The sequence below is a fragment of the Littorina saxatilis genome, linkage group LG10, assembly GCF_037325665.1.
Source record: "Littorina saxatilis isolate snail1 linkage group LG10, US_GU_Lsax_2.0, whole genome shotgun sequence".
Taxonomy (NCBI): Eukaryota; Metazoa; Mollusca; class Gastropoda; order Littorinimorpha; family Littorinidae; genus Littorina; species Littorina saxatilis.
In genome coordinates this window covers 13272266-13287265 of record NC_090254.1, presented here as the reverse complement: position 1 = coordinate 13287265, position 15000 = coordinate 13272266, and the positions used below count along the sequence as shown (strand labels likewise).

The following is a 15000-nucleotide window of genomic DNA, read 5'->3' as shown; positions in this document are numbered from 1 at the left end:
CAAAGGCGTTCTGCCATTCTTCATGCTGGCCGTCCTGTCTCCTCTCCATCTGTCCACCTCAGCGGTCACCTCCCTGCCCATGCAGAGGAGCACGCAGATAGGTAACGGATAATGAGATCATTCTAATTCACCACATACACCTGGCCAAGACGATGTCTGAAAGCTGCCTTATTGTTAGCACCTCTCTCTGTGTCTCTTTGGCTGTCTGTCTTGTCTCTCCCTCTTTTTTTTCTCTTTTTGTTTTGTTTTATCTCTTTCGAGGTCTCTTTGTGTCTCTCTATGTCTCAGTCTCTACCTTTTCTGTCTGTGTCTGTCTGTCTTTCTGTCGGCAGGGATGGCCAAATCTCACATTTTTACCTCGCCAGTCGGGCGAGTAACTTCGAGAAAGTCACTAGCTCACCAGAAATGTCGCTGGCCCGGTACATACCACACAGCAAAGTATGAGTGTTAGATTTCTTTACACAAATAAAACAGCGGTGACACGCAACCAAACGTTTTACATTTGACCAGAATTTTCACTGGCCAGCCGGGCGAGTTGCCAGGCGGTTTCTACCAGCCCGGCGGATTTTTTACTCGCCCCTGGCGATCGGGCGGAGGGTTTGGCCATCCCTGTCTGTCTGTCTGTCTGTCTGTCTCTGTCTTTCTCTGTCTGTCTCTCCCTCGGGAGCGAATTCATCAAGCTTCGAGTCTTCCTCCGCGTGACTTAAGAATTAAAAAAAAAAAATGCGCACTGGGCTCGTCAGTCTGGCAGAGTCGTCTGGATATATATATATTATCGGGGTCAGGATACAGTACAAGGCGATCAGGGCGATGACAGAAAGGCGCCTTATTATTACCTACACCTCGTCACCTCCAGCGTTGTTGGAAAGGTAAGGTGGGAAGTGGGAGGGTATGGTGGGCAAGGGTGGGGGGAGAGGAAAGATGATGAATTAGAACTCTGGTTGGCACAATTCATTCATTATGCCCAGCCTGGGTTGGGGCGAGGAGAGGTGAATCCAGGTGATGTATGGAGGAGAGCTAGGTGTCGGGGTGCATCGCCACGTGCCAGAGCTTCCTGCCTGCCTACCTGTTGTACTTGACGTGTGTGAGATGATACTGGTAAGGGGCTCCGCTCACATATGTACTTCAGCAGGACAGAGGACGCACTGCAGCTTATCCCAGCTTCGCTGTATGCCTCTTCAGCGCAAGGTTTTGCCATAGAGACCTTTGTTAGTTGTATATTGTGGACTTCAATTGTTCAATCAACTTTTTATGAGAGGCAATGAGACAGGGCGAGGCAGTTGAAGACTGGGGATTGTGGTTCAAACTCTTTAAAGATCTGGACGAGGTTTAGAGACTATCGGGAAGTTGGAGCGAGGAGGGATGCTTGGTTTAAAATGAGTACAATTTTCCAATATGCTTATGTTGGCTCGCATTGTTCGTTCTTGTCATTGAGCAGCTCAACGTAAAGCAGTCATCCCTGCTAAGTGGAAAACGTTTTACTGGTGGAAAGGGGTTTACAGCAACATGCCTAGGCGTCCGAATCACTCCTACCCAGATCTTCTCCTTGAGACCTTACTGGTGCCAGTAATGTGTTGAAGACTTTCTAACGCACTGTGTGTGTATATGTGTGTGATTTTATTACCGAAGAGAGTCTTACTTCGCACGTATCGTTCTGCAGCTAACTGATGTCATTGGGTTGTCATTCATCATTTTCACGAGTTTTTATTCACAAGCACCTGGGAAATAAATCTCATGTTCCTCAGGCAATAAATCCCTGGTTACCATAGTTGCAGGAAGCAGGTTATACATGTATAATCAAAAGCAAACCCAATAGAAACGCTCGGGGATTCTTCGGCTCTTTTCATTGGTGTTTCCCCAGACCTAAACAGACGACACGACACTGCTTTGCAAAGTTCCAAAAACGAACTGGCAAACTGGCAAAAGTAAACAAAAAACAAACCTACTTCATGAAAGCTCATACATTCATCAAAAACAAATGAAACCTGGCGATATGTTTTGTCTTCTTGCAGAGTCATGGAGTGCGTGTATCTGTGTTTCGATACACAGACGTTCTGAGAAACACGAACGTCAAGTTCAAGTAAAACGACCCCCGACACACACATTTTGACCCGTGCACAAAACGTTTTATCGATAAACGAAGCACAAATAAGAAACAATAATAAAAGCAAAGAAAATAGCAACAAGATATGCAAACATCTAACAAAGCCGAGCAAGCAGAATGACAGGTCTAATGAAAAACAAAGAGGTACTGAGTCGGAAACAAGATCGCGATTCTTTCCTTCGCTGCACGACGCAAATCTTCTGTGACCTTTTACCAAACGTAGCTTCCACATTCGATCACTCAGCTTAATATTTACAACAGAAAGCCGAGGGGGTGGAATACCGAGATGAACCTACAGAACTGTGCATCCTCAAACCTGACATGTCATATTCATCCCAACATTTAATGAACTCAAAAACACAGAAAGTTGCTTTCACACGCCAGCTTTGATTGCCAGTGGTTATCAAAACCGGGACTCGTGTGGGTATCAGCACGGAACCCGTGTTTCAAAGCATGGCTCCTTGGGTTGATTGTGCACTTATTTTCTGACTACCAAAATGATGACAAAAACGATGTTTGGTGGTTTGTTGACAGACCAGCTTTTTTGTCGGTCCTCGGGGGGCATATCGACTTTTGTTTCATATTTATTGATCGCGGCCTTCGGCCTTGGTCAATAAATATGAAACAAAAGACGATATGCTCCCCCTCGGACCGACAAAAAAGCTGGTCTGTCAACAACCCATCAAACATCTTATAATGTTAGTATTACCTTGTCTTTTTTCGGGGTGAGTGTGGGGGGAGGTAGGGATAGGAAGTGTAGTTGAGCACTGATGACAAACATATCTTATAACTACAGGAATACCCGGCTTCGCCGGGGTGAATCGCGAGACAGAGACAAACAGCGTGGCGGTTCATCACAATCACCTCTGCAAGCGAAGTCCTGTCAAACGGGATTGAGCATTTTAGAGCTTATTTCTTAGCCCTATATTATCTGTTGTGGCTTCTCAAATGCCAGAACATACAGACAGACGAAAGCCGCTAGACCCCATCACAAACAGAACTCTACAATCAACAGGTTTTTTCCCACACACACACACAAACACACACACAGAGAAGCCGTATATATATATATGTATATCTATATCTATAAATATATAGAGATAGGTGAGAGTGTATTTTTTGCGTGGCTATAAATTGATTCGACCTTTTCACTTTGACAGTAAGAACAACTTACGGGTGCAAGGGAAGCGTTCTGGACAGCGCAGTGACATTCTAAAAATAGTACCTCAGAAACGGGAATTTGGGGTGAACGGCGCGACAGAGACAGACAGCGTGGCGGTTCACCACAATCACCTTTGAAAGGCGAAGTCCTGTCAAACGGGATTGAGAATTTTTGAGCTTATTTCTTAGCCCTATATCATCTGCTGTGGCTTCTCACATGCCAGAACATACAGACAGACAAAAGCCGCTAGACCCCATCACAAACAGAACTCTATAATACATAGGTTTTTGCCCACACACACACACAAACACACACACACACAGAGAAGCCGTATATATATATGCATATCTGTATCTATAAATATATAGAGATAGGTGAGAGTGTATTTTTCGCGTGGCTATAAATTGATTCGACCTTTTCACTTTGACAGTAAGAACAACTTACGGGTGCAAGGGAAGCGTTGTGGACAGCGCAGTGGACAGCGCAGTGACATTCTAAAAATAATAGTAACTTACAACTGAACGGGAAAGCCACACGAAGGAAGGGAGATAAACGCCAAACACTGGAGAAGATAAGGAAGAGTTACTTATAATGGTGAAATGAACCCAAAAACGAAAATGAGTTCAGCGCTGCGCGCTGAGAGCACGTGTTGAAATATCTCATCGATGATATTGTGTCCGGGGTGTAGCTGAATACGGTGTCCAAATTTGAAAAAGATCCACCGAGAACTTTGGCGTTGTGATGTGGTGTAGCGGCTATGGTGTGTCGGTATGGGGGCCCGGGTAAGCTGAGGTGGAACCAAAATAGCTGAGGTGGAACCAAAATCGGTTCCGCGCTGCGCGCTGAGAGCACGTGTTGAAATATCGACCAGGTTGTGTCGTGTCCCGGGTCTACTTGAATATGCCCACCAAATTTGAAGCAGATCCATCGAGAACTTTGGCCGTGCATCGCGCACAGACACACAGACAGATACACAGACAGATACACAGACAGACACACAGACACTAGTCGTATATATATATACTAGAATGAATACCCGCTTCGCCGGGTAGACGGCTTCGCCGGGAAGAAGTACTTAGAGCCGTACGCCGAACTATGGACCCGCCAAGCTTAGGTCCCTCCCAGATTCGTGGAATGGGAACAGCACGAAAATGATTCAGTGGCCATAATGCCATTCCTGACCATATCGAGTCCCATCCTTGTCGACGAATGTAACCGTGTTAATCACCTTTGGAGGCGAACTCCACTCAAACAGGACTGAGCAAGTTATGGCTTCTCAAAGGAAGGCCAGTACATAAAATTACACAAAAGCCGCCAGACCACATCACAAACAGAACTGAAGAATGCACAGGTGTTGCTTACATAGAGACACACACACTCACACACACACACACACAAACACAGAGAAGCCGTATCTATAGAGAGATAGATGACAGTGTATTTTTCGCGTGGCTATAAATTGATTCGACCTTTGCACTTTTACAGTGAGGATAATTTACGGGTCCAATTTACGTTCTGTACACTGCGTTGACCTTCTAAAAATAGGTAACAGTAACAGAACGCCGGGAATATCCGAAGACGCTCAGCGCAGTGGACAGCGCAGTGTAGTAACTTACAACTGAACGGGAAAGCCACACGAAGGAAGGGAGATAAACGCCAAACACTGGAGAAGATAAGGAAGAGTTACTTATAATGGTGAAATGAACACAAAAACGAAAATGAGTTCAGCGCTGCGCGCTGAGAGCACGTGTTGAAATATTTCATCGATGATATTGTGTCCGGGGTGTAGCTGAATACGGTGTCCAAATTTGAAAAAGATCCACCGAGAACTTTGGCGTTGTGATGTGGTGTAGCGGCTATGGTGTGTCGGTATGGGGGCCCGGGTAGCTGAGGTGGAACCAAAATAGCTGAGGTGGAACCAAAATCGGTTCCGCGCTGCGCGCTGAGAGCACGTGTTGAAATATCGACCAGGTTGTGTCGTGTCCCGGGTCTACTTGAATATGCCCACCAAATTTGAAGCAGATCCATCGAGAACTTTGGCCGTGCATCGCGCACAGACACACAGACACACAGACAGATACACAGACAGACACACAGACACTAGTCGTATATATATATATATATATAGATAGATAATATCGAAGATCCATCACATTTGTCTTGGGTTTAATACCATCCTAACTTACTAGAAGGGTCAGAGCATTCAGAACTAACATGTTATCTCTCCTTGCAGCTCTGTTGGCCATTGTGTAAAACACGCCCAAAAGTTGCCCAAACCCCCTGTCGTCTCCTCCTTCCCACACACTCTCCTCCTGTCTAGTGCAGGAGCGTGGTTATGGCAGCATCGTCAGAAAACTATTTCCTCTTCATAAATCCTGTCAGAACTCCGCTGGTGGTAGGGTATCATGGCCCGGAGTTGCACAACCCTGTCAGGGCGAATTTACTCTCAAGAATTTCAACGGAGCTTCAAAGGCTCTGCATTCTCTTTAGCTCCATTTTTGCCATGCTGTTTTAACTGCATATCCGTCTGTTTGTGTTTGTTTGTGTGTGTGTGTGTGTGTGTGTGTGTGTGTGTGTGTGTGTGTGTGTGTGTGTGTGTGTGTGTACACACATGCGCGTTCTTGCGTGCGTGTGTGTGTTTTAACTGTGTATCTGTGTGTGTATCCATATGTGTGTTTATGTGTGTGCGTGCGTGCGTGCGTGCGTATGTGTGCGTGTGTATGTGTGTTTGCTCGTGCAAGTGTGCGTGTGGTTTAACTGTGTATACATATATGTGTGTGTGTGTGTGTGTGTGTGTGTGTGTGTGTGTGTGTGTGTGTGTGTGTGTGTGTGTGTGTGTGTGTGTGTGTGTGTGTGTTCGTTCGTGACTGAATCTAGATGATGCCAATTGCCTTTTCTTAAAAAACGTGCTATAGCCTGCTCCTTCAGGAACTCTGATCTGCTGCTGATGCAATTGGACAGAACACACCCCATGCATTCATAAATATTGTGCTTTGCCTCCAATGTACAAGGTCGTCTTTACAGAAATTCTATCATTTAGTCTTGTATCAACTGCTTGAAAACTTTAACAGTTATAGGTCAATGTTCGAAAATTCGCAACTGACTAAACCCCATACAGGTAGGACGGAACGAGGACCTGAGAAAAAGAACCTTCGGGTTAATCCAAACTTTTAGAATGCCTCAGAGAAACAATGAACATAATGTTCTTTTTACATTTAGTCAAGTTTTGACTAAATGTTTTAACATAGAAGGGGAATCGAGACGAGGGTCGTGGGGTGTGTGTGTGTGTGTGTGTGTGTGTGTGTGTGTGTGTGTGTGTGTGTGTGTGTGTGTGTGTGTGTGTGTGTGTGTGTGTGTGTGTGTGTGTGTCTGTGCGTGTGTGTGTGTAGAGCGATTCAGACCAAACTACTGGACCGATCTTTATGAAATTTGACATGAGAGTTTCTGGGAATGATATCCCCGGAATTTTTTTCATATTTTCGATAAATACCTTTGATGACGTCATATCCGGCTTTTTGTAAAAGTTGAGGCGGCACTGTCACACCCTCATTTTTCAATCAAATTGATTGAAATTTTTGTAAAGCAATCTTCGACGAAGGTCGGACTTCGGTATTGCATTTCAGCTTGGTGGCTTAAAAATTGATTAATAACTTTAGTCATTAAAAATCTGAAAATTGTAATTTTTTTTGTTTATATAAAACGATCCAAATTTACGTTCATCTTATTCTACATCATTTCCTGATTCCAAAAACATATAAATATGTTATATTTGGATTAAAAACAAGCTCTGAAAATTAAAAATATAAAAATTATGATCAAAATTAAATTTCCGAAATCGATTTAAAAACAATTTCATCTTATTCCTTGTCGGTTCCTGATTCCAAAAAAACATATAGATAAGATATGTTTGAATTAAAAACACGCTCAGAAAGTTAAAACGAAGAGAGGTACAGAAAAGCGTGCTATGCAGCACAGCGAAACCACTACCGCGCTGAACAGGCTCGTCAGTTTTACTCCGTTTTGCACAAGCGGCGGATTACGGTCATTGTGAAAAATTGCAGTGCGTTCAGTTTCATTCTTTGAGTTCCACAGCTTCACTAAATGTAGTAATTTCGCCTTACGCGACTTGTTTCTTCTGCGTTCATGTTTGTTTGTTTGTTTGTGAAGGGCCATATCAGGGCGGTGCTGCTTTGACATTTAACGTGCGCCACACACAAGACAGAAGTCGCAGCACAGGCTTCATGTCTCACCCAGTCACATTATTCTGACACCGGACCAACCAGTCCTAGCACTAACCCCATAATGCCAGACGCCAGGCGGAGCAGCCACTAGATTGCCAATTTTAAAGTCTTAGGTATGACCCGGCCGGGGTTCGAACCCACGACCTCCCGATCACGGACCTTACCACTAGGCCTGCGTTCATGGACTGAAACTCCCATGTACACTCGTTTTTACTCTCTCGAATAGGTTTTTACGCGTGCGATTGTGTTTCCACGCCATGTAGGCAGCCATTATTCGTTTTCGAGGGATGCATGCTGGGTATTTCCGCGATTCTACAACCCACCGAACTTATTACATGTTCTTTCCTTTGCGTACTTGGTCTTGTGCTTGCATGTACACACGTAGGTTGACTGACAAGACACTAGCAGGTCTGAACATAAGTTGACCTGGGAGATCAGAAACATCTCCGCCCGTAAACCACCAGGCGCGGCATAGATTCGATCACTCAGCCTTCCACATGGGATTTGTTTGTTTGTTTGTTTGTTTGTTTGTTTGTTTGCTTAACGCCCAGCCGACCACGAAGGGCCATATCAGGGCGGTGCTGCTTTGACATATAACGTGCGCCACACACAAGACAGAAGTCGCAGCACAGGCTTCATGTCTCACCCAGTCACATTATTCTGACACCGGACCAACCAGTCCTAGCACTAACCCCATAATGCCAGACGCCAGGCGGAGCAGCCACTAGATTGCCAATTTTAAAGTCTTAGGTATGACCCGGCCGGGGTTCGAACCCACGACCTCCCGATCACGGGGCGGACGCCTTACCACTAGGCCACCGTGCCGGTCCACATGGGATGCCGACATCTAATCCACCAGGCCATTGCGCCCTTCAGAGAACACAATTTGAAAACATGGTTCAGTATTGTATCATCCACCACACAACTTCAGCAGTTGGGTAAATGTTTAAAAAAAAAAAAGAAGAAAGACAAAACAAAGATCGCGAGAGTCCCCCCGTTTTTTCAGATAAGACTTGACAGTGCAGTTTACACGAGGAAAGACGAGCCGGGTTAATCCGGGTTTATTGGGTGCCCATGGCAGGCCAGCTAAACGGGGTGGGGGCGGAGTCGAACCTCAGACCTGCTGGCTCCTTGCGCCGTGTCGTAGACAGGAGAAGCAGGACCAGGCTTTTGTCCCCTCCAGTCCCTCCGTGTCCTGCAGAGGGAGGACCACGACTGCCAGATGAGCGTCCGGGGACCCGTGAATTGGCGCGAGGCGGAGGAAGACACGTTCGCCAAACAGCGCCCTGCTAAACGCCTGTCCGTGGCGACTCGGGCCTTTTCCCTTGTGGGCCCTCGCGGGGCTTAGCATACCGCTGCTTGCCTCGGCCACTCGCGACCCTCCTTCGTCTTGGCAGGTCTGCTGTGGCTTCACAGTCCCCCCCTTCCCGGTGTTGGCTGGAGATTTTGGGGACTTGTCTCTAACTTTGTTTTTTTTATAGGCAGTTTACAATCTGTATTTTTGTCTGTGACTTGTCTCCGATGGTTTGTTTTATACGCCATTTGAAGGCCGTACTTTTTTGTGCATTGTCTTCAATGTGTTTGTGTGCGCCATTTCAGGACCGTCCTTTTTAGTGTCTTGTCTCAAACCTTTTATGTACGCTGTTTCAAGACCGTCCTTTTTAGTGTCTTGTCTCAAACCTTTTTTGTACGCTGTTTCAAGGCCGTCCTTTTTAGTGTCTTGTCTCAAACCTTTTATGTACGCTGTTTCAAGACCGTCCTTTTTAGTGTCTTGTCTCAAACCTTTTTTGTACGCTGTTTCAAGGCCGTCCTTTTTAGTGTCTTGTCTCAAACCTTTTTTATACGCTGTTTCAGGACCGTCCTTTTTAGTGTCTTGTCTCAAACCTTTTATGTACGCTGTTTCAAGACCGTCCTTTTTAGTGTCTTGTCTCAAACCTTTTTTGTACGCTGTTTCAAGGCCGTCCTTTAAGTGTGACTTGTCTCAAACCTTTTTTGTACGCTGTTTCAAGGCCGTCCTTTAATTGTGACTTGTCTCAAACCTTTTTTGTACGCTGTTTCAAGGCCGTCCTTTAAGTGTGACTTGTCTCAAACTTTTGTTGTACGCTGTTTCAAGGCCGTCCTTTAAGTGTGGCTTGTCTCAAACTTTTTTTGTACGCTGTTTCAAGGCCGTCCTTTAAGTGTGACTTGTCTCAAACTTTTGTTGTACGCTGTTTCAAGGCCGTCCTTTAATTGTGACTTGTCTCAAACCTTTTTTGTACGCTGTTTCAAGGCCGTCCTTTAAGTGTGACTTGTCTCAAACCTTTTTTGTACGCTGTTTCAAGACCGTCCTTTAAGTGTGACTTGTCTCAAACCTTTTTTGTACGCTGTTTCAAGGCCGTAATTTTGTGTGACTTGCCTCAAACATGTAATAGCCACATATCAAGACCGACCTTTTGTGACTTGTCTCAAACGGTGTTTTATAAGCTGTTTCAAGATCTCGTTTTTACAGTTAGTCAAGTTTTGACTAAATGTTTTAACATAGAGGGGGAATCGAGACGAGGGTCATGGTGTATGATTGTGTGTGTGTGTGTGTGTGTGTGTGTGTGTGTGTGTGTGTGTGTGTGTGTGTGTGTGTGTGTGTAGAGCGATTCAGACTAAACTACTGGACCGATCTTTATGAAATTTGACATGAGAGTTCCTGGGAATGATATCCCCGGACGTTTTTTAAATATTTTTTCGATAAATACCTTTGATGACGTCATATCCGGCTTTTTGTAAAAGTTGAGGCGGCCACCCTCATTTTTCAATAAAATTGATTGAAATTTTGGCAAAGCAATCTTCGACGAAGGTCGGACTTTGGTATTGCATTTCAGCTTGGTGGCTTAACAAATAAATAATGAATTTGGTCATTAAAAATCGGAAACTTGTCATTAAAATTACTTTTTTTATTAAACGATCCAAAAACAATTTCATCTTATTCTTCGTCATTTTTTGATTCCAAAAACATATACATATGTTATATTTGGATTACAAACAAGCTCTGAAAATTAAAAATATGAAAATTATGATTAAAATTAATTTTCCGAAATCGATTTAAAAACAATTTCATCTTATTCCTTATCGGTCCCTGATTCAAAAAACATATAGATAAGATATGTTTGGATTAAAAACAAACTCAGTACGCCAAAAAGAATAGAGATACAGAAAAGCGTGTTATCCTGCTCAGCGCGACCATTACCGCACAATTCTGGCTTGTCGATTTCACTGCCTTTGCCACGAGCGGTGGACTGACGAAACTACGAGTATGCGGTCTTGGTGAAAAAATGCAGTATCAGTTTCATTCTGTGAGTTCGACAGCTTGACTAAATGTTGTAATTTCGCCTTACGCGACTTGTTTCTTCTTCAGTGACACGGCTGCTGTTGCGTCTTTTCGTATTGTCTTGTTCCCTTCTTCGAAGTTTTGCCAATTCTCGTCAATACACATCTATGGTCTGACTGACTAATTATATATACGGCCACTCATGCCTAAAGCTTTGTAGGAAATTAAGTCGGTGTACTCTAAAGAAGGCTGTCTTAATCCTCTGGCCCCATACCAGTATGTTTTCTTCTGCGGTGCATTGACCTGGTTTCCAAAATTAATTTAAACTTGCTACTATGCGATTATAACGCATATCATCGATTTTCCCCTCAGCAGGCTCACCGACAATAGGTTTTGTACGCCCGTTTCATGTCGCCAAGTCTTTCTTCACACACGGCTTTCTTCTTCTTCTTCTTCTTCTTCTGCGTTCGTGGGCTGAAACTCCCACGTACACTCGTGTGTTTTTTGCACGAGTGGAATTTTACGTGTATGACCGTTTTTTACCCCGCCATTTAGGCAGCCATACGCCGTTTTCGGAGGAACACACGGCTTTAATTTTTGGGCATGACAGTTTCCTTCCCGCCCCCTTCCTCAACTTTATGGCCTCTTTCCATCGTGTTCGTTTGTTGTGTTGCTGCTATATTGTCCCATCTGGAGTTAGTCTTCTCATCACCACACACGAATATCATCCGAGATAATCAAAATGTCTATCTCTTTGTCTATGTCATCTGCTTTTCATATATTAGACGTTTCTGTATACAGCCTCGGTCCTTGTTTTTAATTCTTTTTTTGTCATCTTCTGGTTTTTGAGGGAGTCAAAATCTTACATCCCAAACAGCAAATATTTCCCCGCAGGTATATATTTTGATACGGGAGCTTGTAGTAGCACTACACCGGTTATGTCAACAGGCTGATAGCTTTTCAAAGAGCAGCGATTCTCTCCCTTTTCTCCTGCATTTGCCCAGAAAGAGGAGTCAATATCAACTCTAACAACATTTAAGCAAGTCGAGTGTTTGCTAGCTACGTCAAACGCGCCCTCTGCGCATGGTATTCAATTGTCACATACTCAGGATTTGCTTTCTATTGGTTGGGTACATACGGGCGTCTTGTCACGGAAACTGCTGCTTTGCGCATGCGTGAACTGTCGTCTGGGACCGAAGAAGGTAGCTTTGAGAACGGTGATGGTGTGTACGAACAAGTTTCAGTCTGAATAATTATATCGATCCCCTTTCTGAATATTTGGGACCAACGAGGAAGGCTTGTGGCGAGGAGGAGGTGGGGGGGGGGGGGGGGGGGGCGTGGATTGGGTGTTTGGATGGGGCGATGGGCCGAAAATGTGATGTTTTATGGTGGTTTGAAGGGTTGTGAGGTCAAGAGGTATTGTTTATGGCTGGAATCTGGACAAACTGAAACTCAGTTATTCCCTTTCGCTGCACAAAATCTCAATTCTGCTGTCGAGTTGATGTTCATGAAATAAAGTGTAATCATTGTTTTCGACGCACGAAATCCAGATGCAGCCTTCACAATAACGTTCCTGAATATGCAGGATAACAGTTTTGTGTGTGTGTGTGTTTTTTTTTTTTTAAATGATTTTTCAAACAGTAACCTAGTTTGCTAACAAGTAACCCCCCCCCCCCCAAAAGCAAGACACATTCAGCATCTTTCTAAGAGATGCTGCCTGTTTTTTGTTGAGCCATGAAATGGCTGTGTTTTGGCACGCAGGGCAACGAGACTTGTTTGCGTTAAATTCTTCACCGAAACACCTCCTTACTTCTTCTTCTTCACGGCTGCAGCGAATATTTATAGTGCCATAAAGCGTCGTAAATGCCTACCTCGTGCGCATCATGGCGATAACATTGCGCGGGTCGTCAGTTTGGCAGAAATGCGAGGTTTTGTTGCCCCTGGCAAAATCGCAAAAGCTGTATAATCCAGCTTTTTAAACAAAAATGTGTATGTGAAAAGCGCTGACATCGCTCAGACTTACTTATGTAATATTTTTTCACGCGTCTCTTTGTGTGCAAAGCTGAGGTTTATTGTTTATTTGTTGCACGGCTGTAGCCCTTTTTGGCCTCATTGGGTCGTCTGGAAGATGGGACATAAAGTTAATTCCTGAAAACTGTGAAGGTATCGTTCAGTGCAAAAACAGCTGAGCGAAATATTCGTCGTGAAAACGACACTTCTCGGAACCTTGGAATTCAAGCTGTATCGCCAGCAGTAGGAACTGTGGAATCATTTGCACTATAGACGTTCAGCTGACTTGAATTTTCTTCAGGATCTTGACGTGTCTGAATTGTTGCAAGTAAAAGAGAGGGGTCCTGATTTGGCCTGAATGGTCCGCTGGACCCATTAAGCAACAGTTAACTAACTAACTAACTAACTAACTAACTAACTAACTAAGTAAAAGAGAGAGAGATTGACGTTGGGGTGGGGAGGGAGGAGAACACTATTGGGTTCTGGAAATCCCAAAACAGATAGGGCCCCCCAAAAAATAGTCTGTTTACGGTATCCCGACCGACCCTATTTTTTTCGCGCGGCCCTAGACTTTTTGTTGGCATTTGGGGAAAAAAAAGGCTTTGTTTTTTGGCAAAATAACTTCTTCTTCTGCGTTCGTGGGCTGAAACTCCCACGTACACTACGTGTTTTTTGCACGAGTGGAATTTTACGTGTATGACCGTTTTTACCCCGCCATTTAGGCAGCCATATGCCGCTTTCGGGGGAAGCATGCTGGGTATTTTCGTGTTTCTATAACCCACCGAACTCTGACATGGATTACAGGATCTTTTTCGTGCGCACTTGGTCTTGTGCTTGCGTGTACACCCGGGGGTGTTCGGACACCGAGGAGAGTCTGCACACAAAGTTGACTCTGAGAAATAAATCTCTCGCCGAACGTGGGGACGAACTCACGCTGACAGCGGCCAACTGGATACAAATCCAGCGCGCTACCGACTGAGCTACATCCCCGCCCCCTGGCAAAATAACTTAAAAATATGTTTTTTTAGAAGAAAAAAAATTAAAATAAAATCCCGACCTACCGACCCTATTTTTTGGGGCCTATGTTACCGTAAACAGACTATTTTTAAATTTGGCCTAGACTGCTGACGTTCCAAAATCCAGAATAAATAATTTGTAAGAAAAACAAACCTTCCAAGGATCAAAACAAAAGTTGGCAACTCTGACCCTATTACCAGAGATCATCCAACGCACACTCAGCTAAGTCTTTTATTTGTTGCATTTGCCTTAGAACTATTTAGCTGTCTGTCTACTATAAAGACCGCAGGGTAGATGTACCTGTAAATGTCTTGTTTTGTCAAAATGTAAGGCCAAAAAAAAGAGGTCTGTTTACGGTAACATAGGCCCCAAAAAATAGGGTCGGTAGGTTGGGATTTTTTTTTTCTTTAAAAAAAACCATATTTTTACTTTTTTTTTTTTTTTTCTCCCAAATGCCAAAAAAAAAGTCTAGGGTCGCGCAAAAAAAATAGGGTCGGTCGGGTTACCGTAAACAGACTATTTTTTTTTTTGCCTAATCGTTCCAATAACTAACCTTTCTTGTTTTTGTATTCTTGGGGATGGGAGATTCACTTCCACGCCGTCCTGGAGAAGAAGATTGAGGTCTCTTGGAATGGTCTCCTGATCGCGTCTCGATCTTTGAGGCTGAAGCTGAACCCGTGACATGTGTCTGTGGTGACTCTTGTAGATCATGGCAAGTCATGACACGCGTCGTCGACTTTGAAGCGTTGGCCAATCAATTCTTGCATCATCTGTTATATTGTATGCTCGTTTAAACTTCCTTCTACATTCGACCCTGTCTATAACAAGAAATTCCTCCGAGGTAGGAAAAACACCCCCGTTGGTCAAAGGGAAATAACCATTCTCACTGCCACCAACTGAGAAGGTTATTTCCCTTTGACAATTAATATGTCCCTCTATAAGTCCTTGTAGAATCTTAATCCACCAATAACTCCCTAACCGTGTGTTTGACTGGTCCCAATTTTTGTAAGGACCGTCTCAGGAATGTATAGAACCTGTTCACCAAGTTTGGTGACGATCGGTCAGTTCATTCTTGAGATCTATATGCGAACACAAACAAACAAACAAACACATCGAGCGAATCCTATAATCCACCAATAACTCCCTAACCGTGTGTTTGACTGGTCCC

At 44.1% G+C, this 15000-nt stretch overlaps 2 protein-coding genes across 2 annotated transcripts in view; both read left to right on the top strand.

The window, feature by feature from the left end:
* Positions 1–15000, top strand: part of LOC138978212 (uncharacterized) — a 448901-nt gene that overhangs the window by 222025 nt on the left and 211876 nt on the right. The gene's annotated exons all lie outside the window — the stretch shown is intronic.
* LOC138978214 (protein Wnt-4-like) overlaps positions 1–15000 on the top strand; it is a 112887-nt gene that overhangs the window by 31911 nt on the left and 65976 nt on the right. The window lies entirely within an intron of this gene.